Raw genomic sequence first — 21,736 nt, forward strand, 5'->3', positions numbered from 1 at the left:
GAGGTTGTGATGCCACCCTCAGTCACACTCAGGGTAGGGCCAATTGGGGGGTTGGGGCGCCGTCCCCGTCACACTCAAGACATGGTCGATGGGGAGGTTGGGGCGCCACCCTGTCACGCACAGAGCAGGGCCAATCAGGGGGTTGGGGCACTCCCCCCTGTCACACTCAGGGCAGGGACGATGGGTAGGTTGCGGCTCCACCGGGTCACACACAGAGCAGGGCCCATGGGGGGTTGGGGGGCCGCACCCTGTCACACACAGAGCAGGGCCGATCAGGGGGTTGGGGAGCTCCCCCCATCAGGCACAGAGCAGGGCTGCTCAGGGGGTTGGGGTGCCTTCCCCTGTCACGAACAGAGCAGGGCGGATAGGGAGGTTGTGGCCCCGCCCCCTGTCACACACAGAGCTGCAGGGCAATCAGGGGGTTTGGGCGCTGCCCCCTGTCACACTGATCCCGGTGCCGGGAGGCCTCGCGTCTCTGCTGATCCCAGTGCTGTGAGGCTTATTACCCTTTTACTATATAGGATAGAGGCCTGGTGCACGGGTGGGGGCCAGCTGGTTTGCCCTGAAGGGTGTCCTGGATCAGGGTGGGGGTCCCGCTTGGGTGCCTGGCCAGTCTGGGTGAGGGGCTGAGGGCCGTTTTCAGGCTGGCGGGTGACTGAAGCTCCCAACCGCTCCTTTTTTCCTTTTTTTTTTTTATTCTTGGATTTATGGCTGTCACTGGAGCTGAGAGCCGTCTTTAGCTGTGAGACCTCGCTGCTGAAAGCAGGTTTCTGGCTTTGTTTACTTTCTGTATTTGAAACTTTGTTGCGACTCCAGCTCTGAGATCCCGGCTGACTGAAAACAGGTTTCTGGGGTTTTGTTTAGCTTCTATATTTGTAACAATGTTTCTTAGCAGCTCAGAGCCCAGCAGCAGCAGGCGGGGAACGTTGGAGTCATCCGTCACTGAAGCAAGCAAGCCTCATGTTAACTTCAAGCTGCCTGGCAGCCGGCCGCCATCTTGGCTGGCCGTTAATTTGCATATCACCCTGATTAGCCAATGAAAAGGGTAGTAGACGTACGGCTAATTACCATGTTTCTCTTTTATTAGATAGGCTAAGTGGAATCATACAATATTTGCCCTTCTGCATATGATTTATCTCATTTAGTATGTTTTTTTATATATTTTTTATTGATTAAGATATTACATATGTGTTCTTATCCCCACGTTACCCTCTACCCCCCCACGCCCCATTCATGCCCTCACCCTACCCCCCCGCCCCCGTTGTCCGTGTCCATTGGTTAGGCCTATATGCTTGCATATAAGTCCTTTAGTTGGTCTTTCCCCCTTACCCCCACCCTCCCCTTCCTTCCCTCCAAGGCCCGACAGTCCAATCAATGCCTCTCCGTCTCTGGATCAGTCCTTGTTCATCAGTTTATGTTGTTCATTATATTCCACAAATGAGTGAGATCCTGTGGTATTTATCTGCTCTCCAGTTCCATCCATGCTGTGACAAATGGTAAGAGTTCCTTTTTCTTCTTCCTCTTCTTAAAGAATACCTTTCAGCATTTCATATAATGCTGGTTTGGTGGTGATGAACTCCTTTAGCGTTCTCTTATCTGTGAAGATCTTTATCTGACCTTCTATTCTGAATGATAGCTTTGCTGGGTAAAGTAATCTTGGTTGTAGGTTCTTGGCATTCATCACTTTGAATATTTCTTGCCACTCTCTTCTGGCCTGCATGGTTTCTGTTGAGAAATCAGCTGACAGTAGTATGGGTACTCCCTTATAGGTAACTGGCTGTCTTTCTCTTGCTGCTTTTAAGATTCTCTCTTTGTCTTTTGCTCTTGGCATTTTAATGATGATGTGTCTTGGTGTGGTCCTCTTTGGGTTCCTTTTGTTTGGGGTTCTCTGCACTTCCTGGACTTGTAAGTCTATTTCTTTCACCAGGTAGGGGAAGTTTTCTGTCATTATTTCTTCAAATAGGTTTTCAATATCTTGCCCTCTCTCTTCTTCTGGTACCCCTATAATTCTGATGTTGGTACGCTTGAAGTTGTCCCAGAGGCTCCTTACACTATCTTCATATTTTTGGAATCTTTTTTCTTTTTTCTTTTTCAGTTGGGTCTTTTTTGTTTCTTTGTATTTCAAATCTTTGATTTGATTCTTGGGATCCTCTTTTGTGCTGTTGGATCTCTGTATATTATTCTTTATTTCAGTCAGTGTATGCTTAATTTCTAGTTGGTCCTTTTTCATATCCTCGAGAGTCTCACTAGATTTATTGAGGATCTCACTAAATTTATCGGCGGTTTCCATAAAATTCTTGAAAAACCTTATAAATGTGGCCTTGAACTCTATATCTAGTCGTTTGCTTTCCTCCATTTCTGTAATTTGTGACCTGTTTCTTTGTCTCCGCATTTTTTATGCTTCCCTGTGTTGGTAGAGTAGTTTTGTGTGCTAGGTGTCCTGTAGGGCCCAGTGGCTCAGCCTCCCCACTTACCTGAGGTGGACACTCTTGGTGCACCCCCTTGTGGGCTTTGTGCACAGTCTTGTTGTAGTTATGCCTTGATTGTTGTAGGATCACTGGGAGGAATTGACCTCCAGGCCAATTGGCAGTGAAAATCAGCTGTGTCTGCAGTGGGAGAACTTCTGTGCTGAAGACACCCTTCTGGGGCAAGACTTGCTTCAGTGGGGTTTTGGTGCTCACTGAGTCTGCACCCTGAGTGTGTCCCTTATGGATCTGAGGAGTTGTAATCTGGATGGTCCCCCTCTGACCACTGGGTACACTGGCTCTTGGACCTAAGGAGGTGCTAATCTAGCCTCTGCCTGAGGTTACACAGCAGGAGCTACGAAGAGAACTGGAGATTCCCCTTCCTTTTTTGGAGTTTGGAGGTACCCTGATGAGGCCCAGCTGTGAAGCAATGCAAGCCGCTGTGGGGCCTTGGGCCTTCTCTTGGAAGTTCTGGGTCTGTCTGGCCCAGCTGCAGTTAGGTAGTTTTCAGGTTGCAAAGGGCCGGGGCATTCATATGCAAAAGCCTCTGCTGCAGCCTGGGTGGGGTGGGGTCTCAGGGAATCACAGGGCGGAGCAAGGCGCTATGGCGGATTCTCAGCCCTGCCCTAAGGGGCCCGCATCTGAGTGTCCGGGTAATTGCTGCAAGCACCTCTGAGGGAAAGCCGACCTCAAGTTCCGAGTTCTGCCCGCTGCCAGACAGTCCAGTTTCTCCCCGTATGAGTCCTGGGTCCCCAGAGACTTCCTGGAACCAGAGTTCAGAGCAGTCGGGAGCTTGTGACTCCCTCCCGATTCAAAAAGACAGCCACATCCTCAGGTGCCATCCCCTTTCTGCGCGCGCGAGCCTCCGTACCTCTGCACTTTACTTCCGCAGCTCCTCTGGCTCTCAGCGTGCTTTTCTTTCCTTCTAGTTGTAGAATTTCCACTCAGCCAGCCTTCCTGTAGTTCTGGATGATGTTCGTTTTGTCTTTACGTTGTTTTTTTTGAAGTTGTTGTGGGAGGCAGCAATTTCCCGGTGTTTATCTATGCCGCCATCTTAGTTTCTCCCCATTTAGTATGTTTTTAAGGTTTATCCTGCTGCACCAGAATGCATCAGAATGTTTCTTTCTGATGGATGAATAATATTTCATTGTGTGCCTATAGCACATTTTGTTATCTGTTGTTGGACATTTGGGTTATTTCTACCTTTTAACTATAGAAAATAATGCTGCTATAAATTTACTGTACAAATTTTTTGTTTGAACACCTGTTTTTAATTCTTTTGGGTACATACCTAGGAGTGGAATTACTGGGTCATATGAATTCTATGTTCAACTTTTTGAGGAACCACCAAACCATGTTACACAGTGACTGCACCATTTTATGTTCCCATTAACAATACACAAAGGTTACAATTTCTCCCACATCCTCACTAACACATGTTATTTTCCATTTTTTAGTTTAGATATAATTAACATGTAATGTCATATTAGTTTCAGGTATATTACAAATAATTCAATATCTATAATATGCTAATTAGATATGCTAATTAGACGGGATGACTTTTCGGTCGAGCTTCCTGACGAAGCCAAGGTGGCGGGGGACAAGCCCCTTGCACGAATTTCATGCCTCTAGTTAGTATATATTGTGAAGTGATCACAATAAAGTTAGGTAAAATCCATCATCATATATAGTTACATTTTTTTTTCTTTGTGATGAGAACTTTTAGTATCTATTCTCAAAGCAACTTTCAAATATACAATATGGTATTATAGTATTATACTGTATTACAGTATTATAGTATTACTAGTGGCCTTGTGCATGAAATTTGTGCGGGGGGGGGGGTGGATGTCCCTCAGCCCAGCCTGCACCCTCTCCAATCTGGGACCCCTCGAAGGATGTCCTACTGCCAGTTTACAGGGATTGGGCCTAAACTGACAGTCAGACATCCCTCTCACAATCCGGGACTGCTGGCTCCTAACCACTCACCTGCCTGCCTGCCTGCCTGTCTGATTGCCCCTAACCACTCTGCCTGCCGGTCTGCTCACCCCCAACTGCCCCCTGCTGGCCTGCTCACCCCCACATCCCCTCTCCGCTGGCCTGCTCATCCGCAACTGCCCCCCTGCTCACTCCAAATTGCCCCCCATCGCTGTCCTCATCACCTCCTACTGACCCCCACTGATGACCTGCTTGCCCCCAACTGGCCCCCCTGCTAGTCTGCTTACCCCCAGTGGCCCCGCCCCCCATCAGCCTTATTACCCACAACTGCCCTCCCCTCTTGGCTTCTAACTGCCTCTACCTAGGCCCCGCCACCATGGCTTTGTCCAGAAGAACGTCTGGAAGGTCTCCCAGTCTAATTAGCATATTACCCTTTTATTAGAATAGATAGAGACCTGGTGCACGGTTGGGGGCTGGCTGGTTTGCCCTGAAGGGTGTCCTGGATCAGGGTGGGGGTCTTGCTGGGGTGCCTGGCCAGCCTGGGTGAGAGGCTGATGGCTGTTTTCAGGCTGGTCAAGCCCCCCAGTGGGAACCCTCACCCCATGGAGGTGTGGCCAGCCTGGGTGAGGGGCTGAGGGCCGTTTTCAGGCTGGCCATGCCCCCTGGTGACCCAAGCTCCCAGCCTCTCCTTTTTTTGTTTTTGTTTTTGTTTGTTTTTCAGTGCCTCCTCAAGCAGAGGCCAGGGCAGGCTGGAAGCAGGTATCTGGGATTTATTTATCTTCTATAATTGAAACTTTGTAGCCTTGAGTGGAGCCCAAGGCCGGCCAGGGCAGGCGGGAAGCTTGGCTTCATCCATCGCTGGGGGCAACCCAAGCCTCCTGCTCGCTCCAGCTCTGTGGCAGCCTCAATCTTAGTTGGGTTAATTTGCATACTTGCTCCCGATTGGCTGGTGTGTGTAGCAGCGTGGCAGAGTGATGGTTAATTTGCATGTTTCTCTTTTATTAGTGTAGATTACTATAGTCATTAGGCTCTATATTACATCCCTATGACTAATTTATTTTATAGTTGGATGTTTATTATTTTTAACCTCCTTCACCTATTTCTCCCTCCCCCACTTCCCACCCCCTGCCTCTGGTGATCACCAATCTGTTCTCTGTATCCATGAGCTCCTTTGTTTGAGCTTTTTTTTTTTCTTCAATTCCACATATAAGTGAGATCTTATGGTATTTTTCTTTCTCTTTGACTTATTGAATTTAGCATAAAACCCTCAAGGTTCATCCATGTTGGCTCAAATGACAAAACTGCATTATTTTTAATGGCTGAATAGTATTCTATTGTAGATATACTACATTTTTCCCCTCTTAACATTTTAAAAAAATATATTTTATTGATTTTTTACAGAGAGGAAGGGAGAGGGATAGAGAGTTAGAAACATCAATGAGAGAGAAACATCGATCAGCTGCCTCCTGCACACCCCTATTGGGGATGTGCCTCAACCAAGGTACATGCCCTTGACCGGAATCAAACCTGGGACCCTTGAGTCCACAGGCCGACGCTCTATCCACTGAGCCAAACCGGTTAGGGCCCCTCTTAACATTTTAAAAAATAAAGTTAAACAGTGAAACAAATCTCACAAGCTGCCTCCCTGTTCATCCCTCCACCTCCTTCCCTTCCCCATAGTCTTCAGCACTGACTCCCTTTCCTTCACCCCACTCACAGACACAGGGCATCCAACTGAGCAAACTAAACTGCTCTAAGTACAAGGAGACATGATGAAAGGAGGAGGTGAATTGTGTCCACATCCAAGGTTAAACTGAACAAGTCAGCATTTTATGGGTTCTAGATTGTTTCCTTTTATTAGCCAAATTGAAAAAAAGAAATTCCCTGGACAGATACTTCAAAGCTGAAGCCCCCAGGACCACCAAAGAATGCCTCGAAGATATTGTTTGCATCAAAATCACCCATATTCATGCCCTCCTCCTCCTCTAGGTCCCGTCCACTGTCATAGCGAGTCTTTTTCTTGGGATCAGAGAAGATGGTAAAAGCGTCTCCTACTTCCTTGAACTTTTTCTTCTCCTCCTTCTGAACTTCCGCAATGGCTCCACTGTGCCGATGTGGACAGTGCATCAAGGCCCGTTTCCAATAAGCTTTCTTGATCTTATCCTCAGAGGCTTTCTTGTTCACTCCCAGAATCTTGTAGTAATCTTTATATATATTTGGGGTCTATCCCTAGGGCTTCTGTGTACAGTTCATATGCTAGCTTGTCATTTCCTTTTTTAAAGGCTTTATTCCCATCTTCTTTGCTTTCAGTGCTTTGGCATTTGTGCAAGCAACACAGGCCTTTTCATGGTCAGGAGCCATCCTGAGAGCCTGTACAAAAAACTGAACCACCTTCTCAATATAATCTTCATAATAAGGACAAAGACCTCATGCATACAGATCATCCGCATTCGTGGAATCCATTCATAAAATGTCACTGGCCACAGATTGTGCTTCTGGATAATGCCCAGCATTGCTAAACATTCTGCTTTGAGGATTTTTGTTGTTGTTAATTCTTACCCGAGTACCCCCCCCCCCCGCCCTCCCCCCCCCCCACACACAGACACTGATTTTTAGAGAAAGTGGAAGGGAAGGGGGGGGGGAGAGAGAGAGAGAGAGAGAGAGAGAGAGTGAGAGAGAGAGAGAGAGAGAGTGAGAGAGAGAGAGAGAGAAACACCGATATGAGAGAGACACATCCCCTGCACATGCCCCAATGGGGGCAGGGATTGAGCCTGCAACCGAGGTACAAGATACATGCCTTTGACCGGAATTGAACCCCAGACCCTTCAGTCCTCAGGCTGACACTCTACCCACTGAACCAAACTAGCTAAGGACTGCTTTGAGGATATTGAAGTGATGGCAAGCAAATTGTAGGGCATGATCCATGCAGAAAACCACTTTCTGAAAACCCCACTTCTCAAAATCCATTTCTACTGTTCCCTCATATTCTCTGACTGCATTGGCATTCTGGAATGCCTGTGGCTCCTGAGCATTTTTGTGATCTAATTCTAGGGCTCTCTGGAAACTGCAACATGCTGCCATGGCAGTCCCTAACGATAGGTGGCATTTGCCTTCTTGTAGATGTCTCTATGAAACTGTCATCCAACCTCACTGACTGCTGTGCATTTCCAAGAGTTTCCTGGAACCTTCTGAGCATTATCAAGGTAGCTGCTTGATTCCCATAATAGCTAGCATTTTTAGGACACATATCTATGGCTTTTATATAATACTTACAAGCTTCACTGTAATCTTTCTTGGTATAGTATGCATTTCTTTGTTCCTTGAAAGACTCTGCTTCCCTGGAATGACCTCTGAGTAACTTCCGCATCACTCAGCACTGGAGAAAGGGGACAAACATTAGTGGAGTAAGGGAGAAATGGGCTCTCAGAGGGACTCTGCATCAGACCACAAGGCACCTAGGCAGCCACTGACCATTGTTTTCCAATATTCTAAAATCTTCTTCGCTTTTCTTCGTCAGGCAGCTCTGGTTTGGTCGCTGCCATTACCACATCACACCCCAGGGCAGCCACCATCTTACGGCCTAGACCAGAGAGTCCACATTTTCTTTATCCATTCATCCATCTATGGACATTTAGGTTGTTTCCATATCTTAGCTATTGTAAATAATGCAATGAATACGGGAGTGTATATGTCTTTTTGAGTCAGTGTTTTCATTTTCTTTGGATAAATATCCAGAAATGGAATTGCTGGATCATATGGTAGTTCTATTTTTTTAATTCATTTTTTCCTTTTTATTTTTTTCTTTATTGATTAAGGTATTACAAATGTGTCCTTATTCCCCTATTGCCCCCCAGCCCCCAGTCTGCCCTCACCCTCACCCCCTGTTGTCTGTGTCCATCGCTTATGCTTATATGCATTCATACAGGTCCTTTGGTTGATCTCTCCCCCTTATCCCTACTCTCCCCTACCCTCCCTCTGAGGTTTGAGCATCTGATCAATGTTTCTCTGTCTCTAGATCTGTTTTTGTTCATCGGTTTATGTTGTTCATTATAATCCACAAATGAATGAGATCATGTGATATTTATCTTTCTCTGACTGACTTATTTCACTTAGCATAATGCTCTCCAGTTCCATTCATGCTGTTGCAAATGGTAGGAGTTCCTTCCTTTTTACAGCAGCATAGTATTCTATTGTGTAGATGTACCACAGTTTTTTAACCCACTCATCTGCTGATGGGCACTTAGGCTGATTCCAAATCTTAGCTATTGTAAATTGTGCTGCTATGGACATAGGGGTGCATATATCCTTTCTGATTGGTGTTTCTAGTTTCTTGGGATATATTCCTAGAAGTGGGATCACTGGGTCAAATGGAAGTTCCATTTTTAGTTTTTTGAGGAAACTCCATACTGTTCTCCACAGTGGCTGCACCAGTCTGCATTCCTACCAGCAATGTATGAGGGTTCCTTTTTCTCCGCATCCTCACCTGCACTTTTCATTTGTTGTTGATAGCCATTCTGACAGGTGTGAGATGGTACCTCATTGTTGTTTTGATTTGCATCTCTCGGATGATGAGTGACTGTGAGCATGTTTTCATATGTCTCTTGGCCTTCCTTATGTCCTCTTTTGAAAAGTGTCTATTTAGGTCTGTTGCTCATTTTTTGATTGGGTTGTTTATCTTCCTTTTGTTAAGTTGTATGAGTTCCCTGTAAATTTTGGAGATTAAACCCTTATCGGAGATAACATTGGCAAATATGTTCTCCCATGCAGTGGGTTTTCTTATTGTTTTGTTGATGGTTTCTTTTGCTGTGCAGAAGCTTTTTATCTTGATGTAGTTCTATTTGTTTATTTTCTCTTTAGTTTCCATTGCCCTAGGAGCTGTATTGGTGAAGATAATGCTTCGGCATATATCTGAGATTTTGCTACCTGTGGATTCCTCTAACATTTTTATGGTTTCCTGTCTTATGTTTAAGTCCTTGGTCTATTTTGAGTTTATTTTTGTGTATGGTGTAAGTTGGTGGTCTAGTTTCTTTTTTTTGCATGTGTCTGACAAAATTTCCCAGCACCATTTATTGAAGAGACTATCTTGACTCCATTGTATGTTCCTGCCTCCATTGTTAAATATGAATTGAGCATAGTGGTTTGGGTCGATTTCTGGGTTCTTTATTCTATTCAATTGGTCTATATGTCTGTTCTTGTGCCAGTACCAGGCAGTTTTGAGAACAGTGGCTTTGTAATACATCTTGATATCTGGTATTGAGATTCCTCCTACTTTGTTCTTCTTTCTCAGGATCGCTGCAGCTATTGGGGGTCTTTTTTTATTCCAGATGAATTTTTGGAGAGTTCTTTCTAGATCTGTGAAATATGCTGCTGGTATTTTAATGGGGAGTGCATTGAATCTATGGATTGTTTTGGGTAGTATGGACATTTTAATGATGTTGATTATACCAATCCATGAACACGGTATGTTATTCCAACTGTTTATGTCCTCCTCTATCCCTTTTTCAACATGCTGTAGTTTTCTGAATAGACGTCTTTTACCTCCTTAGTTAAGTTAATTCCTAGGTATCTTTATTTTTGCGCAATGGTAAATGGGATTGTTTTTTTAATCTCTACTTCTATAAGTTCACTATTGGTGTATAAAAATGCCATAGATTTCTTGGCATTAATTTTGTATCCTGCTGTGTTGCCAAATTCATTTATTAAGTCTAATAATTTTTTTATGTCTTTAGGGTTTTCTATGTACAGTATCATGTCATCTGTGAATAATGACAATTTTACTTCTTCTTTTCCAATTTGGATGCCTTTTATTTCTTCTTCTTGTCTGATTGCTCTGGCTTGCACTTCCAGTACTATGTTGAACAGGAGTGGTGAAAGTGGGCATCCCTGTCTCTTGTTCCTGTTCTTAAGGGAAATGGTTTTAGTTTTTGTCCATTGAGTATGATGTTGGCTGTAGGTTTGTCATATAAGGCTTTTATTATGTTGTGGTATGATTCTTCTATTCCCACTTTGCTGAGCGTTTTTATCAGAAAAGAGTGTTGGACTTTGTCAAATGCCTTTTCTGCATCAATTGATATGATTATGTGATTTTGTCTCTCAATTTGTTTATGTGATGTATCATGTTTATTGATTTGCAGATATTGTACTAACCTTGCATCCCTGGAATAAATCTCACTTGGTCATGGTGTATGATCTTTCTAATGTAATGCTGGATCCGGTTTGCTAGAATTTTATTGAGGATTTCAGCATCTATGTTCATCAGGGATATTGGCCTGTAATTCTCTTTCTTTGTAGTGTCTTTATCTGGTTTGGGATTAGGGTAATGCTGGCTTCATAGAAGAGCTTGGAAGTGTGCCTTACTCTTGAATTTTTTGGAATAGTCTGAGAGGGATTCGTTTTAGTTCTTCGAATATTCGGTAAAACTCCCCTGTGAAGCCATCTGGTCCAGGGCTTTTGTTTGCTGGAAGTTTTTTGATTACTGTTTCAATTTCATCAGTAGTTATAAGCCTATTTAGATTTTTTGATTCTTCCTGATTGAGTTTTGGAAGCTTGTATTTTTCTAAGAATGTGTACATTTTGTCGAGGTTGTCCAGTTTGTTGGAGTAGAGTTGTTCTTAGTATATTTTTTATTACCCTTTGTATATCAGTAGGATCAGTTGTTACTTCACCTCTTTCATTTCTGATTTTGTTTATTTGGGTCCTCTCTCTTTGTTTCTTGGTAAGCCTGGTTAGAGAATCATCAATCTTGTTTATCCTTTCAAAGAACCAGCTCTTGGTTTCATTGATCTTTTGTATTGTTTTTTTGTTTGTTTGTTTTTTGTCTCTATGTTGTTTATTTCTGCTCTGATCTTTATTATTTCCTTCCTTCTGAATATTGTGGGCTTTTATTGTTGCTCTCTTTCTAATTCTTTAAGTTGCAAGGTTAGATAATTTACTACCAGTTTTTATTGTTTTTGGAGGTAGGCCTGTAGAGCTATGAACTTCCCTCTCAGGACTGCTTTCACTGTGTGACATGGATTTTGGATTGTCGTGTTTTCATTGTCATTTGTTTCCAGGATGCTTTTTATTTCTTCTTGATCTCTTTGGTAACCCAATCATTGTTTCATAGCATGTTATTTAGCCTCCAAGTGTTTGATTTTTTTTCCATTGTTTTTATTGTAGTTAATTTCTAGTCTTATGACATTGTGATCTGAGAAGATGCTTTTTATGATTTCTATCCTCTTGAATTTGAAGAGACTTTGCCTGTGTCCTAATATGTGGTCTATTTTTGAAAATGTCTCATGTGCACTGGAGGAGAATGTATATTCTGTAGGTTTGGAGTAAAATATTCTGAAAATGTCAATTAAGTCCATCTGATCTAGGGAGTCATTTAGGATTGCTGTTTCTTTGCTGATTTTTTGTTTAGAGGATTTATCCAGTGGTGTCAGTGGGATATTAAAGTCACCTACTATGACTGTATTGCTATCGATCTCTCCCTTGATATGTTCCAGAAGTTTTTGATGTATTTGGGTGCTCCTGTATTGGGTGCATATATGTTTACCTGAGTTATATCTTCTTGTTGAATTGCTCCCTTTAGTATTATGTATAGGCCTTCCTTATCTCTTCTTATGGCCTTTACTTTGAGATCTATTTTGTTAGCTATGAGTATTGCAAACCCAGCTTTTTTCTCATTTCCATTTGCCTGAAAAATTTTTTTCCATCCCTTCACTCTCAGTCTGTGTGAATCCTTTGTTCTGAGGTGGGTCTCTTGCAGACAGAAATATATGGGTCATGTTTTCTTATCCATTCAGCTTGTTTTCTTATCCATTCATCTATGTCTTTTGATTGGAGCATTTAATCTATCTACATTTAATGTTATTATTGATAAGTACTTGTTTGTCATTATTTTTATTCTTAATGTTTGTGTTTCTTCTTACCTTTCAGTTTGTTCTTTTTAAAGCAGTCCCTCTAGAATTTCTTGCATTGCTGGCTTGGTGGTAATAAACTCTCTTAGCCCTTTTTCTGTCTGTGAAGCTATTGATTCCACCTTGAAATTTGAATGATAGCCTTGCTGGGTAAAGTATTCTTGGATTCAGTCCCTTCTTTGCATCACTTTGTATATTTCATTCCATTCCCTTCTGGCTCGGTGTGTTTCTGTTGAGAAATCAGTTGATATTCTAATAGGAGAACCCTTGTAGGTATCAACTTTCTGTCTCTCTCTGGCAGCCTTTAAAATTCTTACTTTGGTCCAGCTGGTGTGGCTCAACAGTTGAGCATCGACCCAGGAACCAGGAAGTCGCTGGTTCGATTCCTGGTCAGGGCACATGCCCAGCTTGCAGGCTTGATCCCCAGTGTGGGTCCGTGAAGAAAGCAGCCAATCAATGACTTTCTGTCTCATCGATGTTTCTATCTCTCTCCCTTTCACTTCTTCTCTCTCTAAAAATCAATAAAAAAATTTTTTTTTAAAAATTCTTACTTTGTCGTTGGTGTTTGCCAATTTAATTATGATGTGTCTTGGTGTCAGTCTTTTGTGGTTCATCTTGTTTGGGACTCTATGTGCTTCTTGGACTTGCGCAGTTTTTTTCTTGCCAATATCAGGAAAGTTTTCTGTCATTATTTCTTCAAAACAGGTTTTCTATTCCTTGTGTCTCTTTCTCTCCTTCTGGTACCCCTATTATGCAAATGTTGTTTTGTTTTGTATTGTCCCAAAGCTCCCTTAGGCTCTCCTCTTGCTTTTTAAATTTTCTTTCCAGTTGCTGCTGTGTTTGTGTGTTTTTTCCTACCTTGTCTTCTAATACGCTGATGCGGTCCTCAGCCTCTTCTAGTCTTCTGTTTAAGCCTTCCATCATGTTCTTTATTGCAGCTATGTCCTTCTTCATTTCCTCTTGGTTCCTTTTCATGTTGGTGACATTCTCATTCAGCTCCTTATAATTCTTGTTGAGTTGTGTGTATTTGTCCTCCAGCTGTTTGAGCATCCTTATAACCATTACTATGAATTCTTTCTCTGACATGTTACTAGTCTCAATTTCATTTAACTCCCTTTCTAGTGATTCCTCTTTTTCTTTCCTTTGGGGATTGCTTTTTTGTCTTCCCATGTTTTGCTGTAATGTTTTAATTGTAGATCCGATTGCTTTGCTACCCAGGTTCTTTTGGGGATGGTGCTACTGGTGTGATCTCTCAGGTCTCCTGGGCTTGGTAACCTAGCATAGCTCCCTACTTGAGCTATTTGGGTTCTCTTGATGTAAGTCTGCGAGCTGGAAAGGCGCAACTGCAGTGTCTAGAAGTCAGCAGCCATGGAGGGCGGTGTCCCAAGTTTTGCTGTCTTGCACCCTTGGTTGAAATCTTGCATGCCCAGCGGGGACTCACAGTGGCACCCAGAAGCTATCTGTTGGGGTGGTGGGACTCAGGTGGCCTGTGCTCTAGAGAGGCGTGACTGTGGTGTCCAGAGTTCTGTAACTGTGGGGTGGGGAGACTCAGCTTTTGCTGTTGCTGCTTCCGTGGTTGGATACACGTGTCCCCAGTGGCAGCTCACAGGGGCACCGCGGTGCGTTTGCCATCAGGGTGTACTGATGCACGCTGAAGGGCCCTGGCACTGAAGCCACGTGATCAAGGTGTCTGTGAGCAGGTATCCCGGAAGAGGGTATTCAGAGTTTCTACAGCCCCGTATTGCACCCCTGTTTGTCTAAGATTGCACCTAGCCAGGGCTCACAGAGGCTCCCAAGTGCGCCCTGTGCATTGATGGGCACAGGGGGCCTCGGTAGTTCTATAATTAATTTTTTGAGGAGTCTCCATACTGTTTTCCATAGTGGCGGCACCAATTTACATTCCTGCCAACAGTGTGAACAAGAATCCCCTGCTCTTTCCATCCTTTCCAACACTAGCTATTTCTTATCTTTTTGATAATAGCCATTCTAACAGGTGTAAGGTGATATCTTACTGTGGTTTTGGTTTACATTTTGTTGGTGGTTAGTGATGTTGAGCACCATTTCATGTACTTGTTGGCCATCTGTATGTCTTCTTGGGAAAAATGTCTCTACAGATAGTCTGCCCATTTTAAAAATTGGATATTTTTCCTCTTAAGTTGTATAAATTTTATACAACTTAGTAAATTGCTTTTCATTTTGTTGATTAGTTTTCTTTGTTGTGCAGAAGTGTTTCAGTTTAATGTAGTCCCACTTGTTTATTTTTGCTTTTGTTGCTCTTACTTGTGGTGTCAAATACAAAAAATCATTGCCAAGACTGATGTCAACAAGCTTACTGCCCATGTTTTCTTGTAGGAATTTTATGGTTTTGGGTCTTATGTTCAAGTCTTTGATCTATTTTGAGTTAACTTTTGTGTATGGTGTAAGAGAGTGGGTCAGATTTATTCTTTTGAATTATTGCTGTTCAGGTTTTCCAACATCATTTATTAAAGAGTATGTCCTTTTCCCATTGTATATTATAAATGAGTTGACCATTTATGTGTGCCTTTAATTCTGTTACATTGATCTATGTGTCTGTTTTTATGCCAATACCATAATGTTTAGATTACTATAGCTTTGTGATATAGCTTGAAATCAGGAAGCATGATGTCTCCAGATTTGTTCTTTTTTCTCAATATTGCTATGCCTATTCAGGGTCTTTTTTTTATTCTATACAAATTTAGGATTGTTTGTTCTATTTCTGTGAAAAATGGCATTGAAATTTTTATAAGGATTGCATCAAGTCTGTAGTTTGTTTTGGGTAGCTAGTATGGACATTTTAACAATATCAATTCTTCCAATCCATGAGCATGCAATACCTTTTATTTATTTGTGCCTTTTTCAATTTCTTTAATCATTGAATAGTATATTAGCTGTGGGCTTGTCATATATGGCTATTATTCAGTTGAGGTATGTTCCTTCTATATGCACTTAAGTGCCCATCATATATGAATGCATAAGGAATATATATATATATATATATATATATATATATATATATAATATCCTAATATATAAAAATCTAGGGTCCATAACGACCGACTGAAGGCTCCACCGAACACCAGAAGTCAGTCCTGAAGTCAGTGCTGGTTTGCCGTGGCGACCCAGCACTGACTGCCGCTGGTGCAGGTGTGGCAACCCAGCACTGACTGCTGAGGGGGCTGCGGATCAGGCTCAGAGAGAGGCCCAGAGAGAGAGGCAGGGTCTGATCCGCAGCCCCCATGGCAGCTGTTGCCTCTCTCTTTCTCCCCGGACTTTTCCAGCAGCTGCGCCTCTATTTCTCTCGTGCCTCTGTTGGGGCTGCTGATCAGCCCCACCTCTCTGATCAGGCCTGGAGATAGGACCAGAGATGATGACTGGCGTAAAACTAACCAATCAGAACCAAATCTGGGTGTATTGTGAGGAGCCAATGGCTGCCTAGGAGGTGGAGCTTTTGACGCTGACTGGCATAGAAACTGACCAATCAGAACTGACTGGCAGGGGAGGGTGGTTGGGGGCAAGATCAGGCCTGCAGGGGGGTGGGCAGTTAGGGGTGATCAGGTAGGCAGAGGCAGTTAGGGGCGATCAGGCTGCCAGGGGAGGGCAGTTGTGGGAGAGATCAGGCCACCAGCAGGGGAGGGCAGTTGGGGGCGAGATCAGGCCGGCAGGGGAGGGCAGTTAGGGGCGATCAGGCAGGCAGGCAGAGGGGTTAGGGGCAATCAGGCAGGCAGAGGCAGTTAGGGGTGATCAGGCAGGCAGGCAGGTGAGCGGTTAGGAGCCAGTGGTCCCAGATTGTGAGAGGGATGTCCGACTGCTGGTTTAGGTTGGATCCCATCCCCAAGGGGTCCCAAATTGGAGAGGGTGCAGGCTGGGCTGAGGGAACACCTCCATGCACGAATTCTGTGCACCAGGCCACTAGTACTTATATATAAAACTAAGCCATAAAAAATAATGAAATCTTGCCATTTGTAGGCTGATGCTCTATCCACTGAGCCAAACCGGTCGGGGCTAATCTTGCCATTTGTGACAACATGAATGACCTAGAGGATATTATGCTAAGTGAAATAAGTGAGAGAAAGATAAACTTATATGATGCAGCAGAAGCAATTCTAAGATGGAAGTTCATAGCAATAAATGCTCACATCAAGAAACAAGAAAATCTCAAATAAACAACCTAACTTTACAAACACTGTATTATTTCACTTATAGTAGAATTTGAAAAACTAAACAGATGAAAGAACAAAACAAATAGACTCATAGACAAAAACAAACTAATTGTTGCCAGAGGGTTAAGTGGTGAGAGGATGGGTGAAGGGGATTAATAAGTATAAACTCAACAAAATAACAAAGCAACCAACTGAATGGGAGAAGATATTTGCAAACAACAGCTTCCAGATATGTTATTTATTTATTTATTTTTATAAATCTTCATTGTTGAAAGTATTACATATGTCTCCCTTATCCCCCATTGACCCCCTCCTGCCCCTCCATCCCCCTAGGACAGTGGTCGGCAAACTCATTAGTCATCAGAGCCAAATATCAACAGTACAACGATTAAAATTTCTTTGAGAGCCAAATTTTTTAAACTTAAACTATATAGGTAGGTACATTGTTATTAACTTAATTAGGGTACTCCTAAGCTGGCCTTTGCTAAAAACGTCCTCAATCTGATTGAGGTACGTTCGCTGAGGTCGACCCCTTCCAACTCTCCCATCCACACTTGTCTTGTATACTTGTTTCAGATAGACGAGTGTGGATGGGAGAGTTGGAAGGGGTCGACCTCAGCGAACATACCTCAAAACAATGTACCTCCCTCGGGCTGCATATACCGTGGCCCGCCTGTGCCGTGTCTCCCGCCGCCCGAACGACTGACACCCCCCACTTCTTCTAATGCCACTTCTTCAAAATAGACTCGTCCAGGCCGAAAACCGACTTCTGTGCATGGGCCACTAAGTTTCAATCACACTGTACGTGCGCGCCGCACATGGTATTTTGTGAAAGAGCCACTCTCAAGGGGCCAAAGAGCCGCATGTGGCTCTCGAGCCGCGGTTTGCCGACCACTGCCCTAGGCCTTTACCACCCTATAGTCTTTGTCCATGGGCCATGCATACATGCATACAAGGTCTTTGGTTGATTAACTCCCACCCACCCACCCTCCACTGCTTTCCCTCTGAGATTCTCCACTTGTTCCATGCTTCCATTTCTCTGGATACACTTCGTTCATCAGTTTATTTTGTTACATAGATTCTACATATGAATGAGATCATGTGATACTTGTCTTTCTCTGACTGGCTTATTTCCCTTAGCATGATACTCTTCAGGTCCCTCAAAGAAGGATTGTCTCAAAGAAGGATCTCTTTTTTACAGCTGCATAGTATTCCACGGTATAAATGTACCACAGTTTTTTTATCCACTCACCTACTGATGGGCACTTGGGCTGTTTCTAGATCATAGCTATTGTAAATTGTGCCACCATGAACATAGGGGTGCATACATTCTTTCTGACTGGTGTTTTGGTTTTTTAGGATATATTCCTAGAACTGGGATCAGTGGGTCAAATGGCAGTTTCATATTTAATTTTTTGAGGAAACTCCATACTGTTTTCTTTCTTTTTAAAAAAATATTTTTTATTGACTTCAGAGAGGAAGGAGAGGGAGAGATAAAAACATCAATGATGAGAGAGAAGCATTGATTGGCTGCCTCCTGCAAATGCCCTACTGGGGATTGAGCTGCAACCCAAGCATGTGCCCTTGACTGGAATTGAACCTGGGACCCTTTAGTCCACAGGTCGATGCTCTATCCACTGAGCCAAACCAGCTAGGGCCATACTGTTTTTTAAAAAAATATATTTTATTGATTTTTTACAGAGAGGAAGGGAGAGGGATAGAGAGTTAGAAACATCGATGAGGAAGAAATATCGATCAGCTGCCTCCTGCACACCCCCTACTGGGGATGTGCCCGCAACCAAGGTACATGCCCTTGACCGGAATCAAACCTGGGACCCCTCAGTCCGCAGGCTGACGCTCCATCCACTGAGCCAAACCGGTTAGGGTGGCCATACTGTTTTTCACATTGGCTGCACCAGTCTGCATTCCCACCAACAGTGTACTGAAGGTTTCCTTTTCTCCACATCCTCACCAGCACTTGTCATTTGTTGATTTGTTGATGGTAGCCATTCTGACAGGTATAAAGTGATACCTCATTGTCATTTTTTTTTTTTTTAGAAACTGTTTATTTTCCATCAACTTTATTTTCGTTCCGTTCTGTTAGGAATTTGTGGAAGAACAGCTTAGGACCACTCAGTGGTTGTTCCTACCCATTCAGTAGCCTGAGCAGTGGGGGCTGCAGACCAGTCTTCAGTGGCAGGCTGAGCCCTCCAGTCTTCAGTAGGAAACTGCTGAATGGGTACAGAGGGCACCTGCACGCCTTCAGACCAGTCTGTTACCTCAGGCTGAGCAGTAGTGAACTCAGGAGCAGGAGCAGTCCATTCACCCTGAAATTTCTCCTTGGTCACAGCCTTTTCGGCAGCGGCCTGCTCTTCCTTTTCAATCTCTTCAGGATCTCTGTAGAAGTAAAGATCAGGCATGACTTCCCACGGGTGTTCACGGGAGATAGTGCCACGCATGTGGAGTGCTTTCTGGGCCAGCATTCACCACATCAGACCCACTGAGTGAGCCCCCTTGTTGTTGCAAGGGATGGCGATGTCCACATAGCGCAGCGGAGAGTCTGTGTTACACAGAGCAATGGTGGGCAGGTTAACGTAAGACGCCTCTGTGAGAGGCTGGTGGTCAGCCCTGGGGTCAGTAACCACCAGAAGTCTTGGCTCCCGGAAGGCTGCCTGCATCTGGTTGGTGAAGGTTCCAGGAGTGAAGCGGCCGGCAATAGGAGTGGCTCCAGTGGCAGCAGCAAACGTCAGCACAGCTCACTGACCAGTATTCCTGGACGATATGACACTGACGTCAGCTGGGTTTTCGATGGCAACAATGGCACGAGCTGCCAGCAGAAGCTTCTCCCAGGTTCTCTTCAGATTGATGATGTAGATGCCATCACTTTTCCTTTTGTAGTTGTACTGTTCCATTTGGAAGTCAAGGTTGGTGCCACCTAAGTGGGTTCCTGCTGCAAGGAACTTGAGGATATCCTCCTCCTTCATTTGCAGGACATCAAGGGCTCCGGACATTGTGAAAAGTTTCCCTTTAAGTTATGTGGGAACCGAGAACAACGCCGTATGGAGCCCTCCCTGGGTAGTGCGGAAAGCTCATTGTCATTTTAATTTGCATGTCTCTGATGATGAGTGACTTTGAGCATTTTTTCATATGTCTCTTGGCCATCTGTATGTCCACTTTGAGAAGTGTCTATTTAGGTCCTTTGCCCATTTCTTTTTTTTTTTTTTTACAATAATAGAACTATTTTATTAAACATATGAATGTACTTTTTCTCCTGTGCCACACGAGGCTACCACTCTAGAACTTCCTATTTACCAAAACACTTGGCAGCAGTCATGACAAGTTGAAGAAAAGTGCAATTCTGAAAGTAACACCACATAATCAAAATGGGGAACAAAACCAGGCAGAAGTTAGCAGGTTTCTTGGCTAGCTCTCTGCTGACAGACCCTAATCATACTCAACAGGTAATATTTTAGGAATAGAGACTCCTGAGTATTTAAGTAATACTGCCCAACTCTATTGGCAGCATCCCTTTTCTACTTCCATCTATCCAGATGGAATTATAACTAATAATTTGTAACTTCTTTTTAAGAAATTCCAGTTTGGCTCACACCCCTATGAGCTGCCTATCTCACTTTGAATTTCAAAATAACAGAAGAGCAGTAAGTTTCAAAATGATGTCAATTGAGACATTTTATGGATGAAACCTACTTTCTAGAAGTCAACTGTTCAAAACATATGCACAGCTGGACACAACAGACTGAGAAAATAGGTCCTGCTGGAAAATATGTTGGGTACTAATTAGATCCAGTTATTCTGCATCTGTGGATTTAAAATGATCATCATCCACAGTGGAATAGATGTGTCCCTTGTTGCTTAAAAAATCCACAGCTTGCTTGATTGAGGCTATAGGCATGTGCTGAAGCTGATTCTTGAGGTCGGGAAAGTTCAACCCTTCAGGTCTTGGGCAAGCCTTAATCAAATTCAGCACCTGGTTTTGGGCCACAGTGAGGCTATTTGCCGGTATGAGGCTATTCCCACCAAAGCTCCCTGCTTCACCCATTCCTGGATTGCTGATAGGCGCTCTCCCGGCTGAGGGCTAGCTGTTAGCTTTGGTCAGCATCATGTGTGCATTCACTACTTCCAGAATATGTGCGGTGAACTCATTCATATCCTCCAGGGGCATGATCTTAAAGGCCACCAGGCTTTTTTTGTTCTGAAAAGATCTCAGATGGCCAGTCACTTTCACATACGTTTCTGGAGGAACCACAGTGTTTTCACCACTGGCATCATCTGTGTCAACCCACTGGCGAACATCCGTGGGTGCAGCTGTCATGTCATCTATTTTGTAAACAATGTTGGTTGGAGCCTTCTCAGCATGTCTGATTATCCCCACAATAGTGACCTGTGATATCTCTACACTCCCAGTTCTGAACACTTCATCAACCAGAGTGGCAGAAAGCAGCTGAGATATGGTACAGGGTACAATGTGCTGGGCTCGGGTTCTTGTTCCACATCTTGGTCACGACTCCCTCAGGAAAGACGCCCAGAAGGCTCCGGTCCATTGGGTTAGCCGGAGGCCGCAGAACCCTGTTGCGGCCGCAGCTCCTTTGCCCATTTCTTAGCTGGATTGTTTGTCTTCCTTTTGTTAAGTTGTATGAGTTCCTTATATATTTTGGATATAAACTCTGTATCAGATGTATTTGGCAATGATGTATCATTGCCAAATATGTTCTCCCATACAGTGGGCTCCCTTTTTGTTTTGTTGATGGATTCTTTTGCTGTACAGAAGCTTTTTATTTTGATGTAGCCCTATTTGTTTATTTTCTCTTTAGTTTCCTTTGCGCTAGGAGATGTATTAGTAAACATATTGCTACGAGATATGTTTGATTTTTTTTCTGCCTAATTCTTGTAGGATTTTTATGATTTCCTGACTTATATTTAAGTCTAGTTTAATTTTTTTTGCATGTATCTTTCCAATTTTCCCAGCACCATTTATTGAGGAGACTGTCTCTGCTCCATTGTATGCTCTTGCCTCCTATTTCAAATATTGAGTATAATAGCTTTGGTTGATTCCTGCATTCTCTGTTCAGTTCCATTGATCTATATGCCTGTTCTTGTGCCAGTTCCAGGCTGTTTTGAGTACAATGGCTTTGTAGTATAACTTGATACAGTGGGACCTTGACTTACAAGTTTAATTCGTTCCGTGATGGAGCTCGTAACTCAAATTACTCCTATGTCAAATCAAAAGTGAACG

At 43.5% G+C, this 21,736-nt stretch overlaps 3 pseudogenes across 3 annotated transcripts; all 3 read right to left on the bottom strand.

The window, feature by feature from the left end:
* Positions 1–6,606: 6,606 nt before the first annotated feature.
* Positions 6,607–7,972, bottom strand: LOC308526162 (dnaJ homolog subfamily C member 7-like; annotated as a pseudogene). The gene is made up of 3 exons: positions 7,896–7,972; positions 7,274–7,738; positions 6,607–6,924 (listed from the first exon to the last, which is right to left on the bottom strand). The product of its transcript is annotated as a dnaJ homolog subfamily C member 7-like (transcript).
* A 10,606-nt stretch (positions 7,973–18,578) lies between these two features.
* LOC308527898 (small ribosomal subunit protein uS2-like) lies at positions 18,579–19,493 on the bottom strand (annotated as a pseudogene). Its single transcript has one exon. The product of its transcript is annotated as a small ribosomal subunit protein uS2-like (transcript).
* A 797-nt stretch (positions 19,494–20,290) lies between these two features.
* Positions 20,291–20,815, bottom strand: LOC308535461 (replication protein A 32 kDa subunit-like; annotated as a pseudogene). The gene has a single exon. The product of its transcript is annotated as a replication protein A 32 kDa subunit-like (transcript).
* Positions 20,816–21,736: the final 921 nt, after the last annotated feature.

The sequence above is a fragment of the Myotis nattereri genome (genome assembly GCF_964212035.1).
Source record: "Myotis nattereri genome assembly, chromosome: 1".
NCBI classification, from domain to species: domain Eukaryota; kingdom Metazoa; phylum Chordata; class Mammalia; order Chiroptera; family Vespertilionidae; genus Myotis; species Myotis nattereri.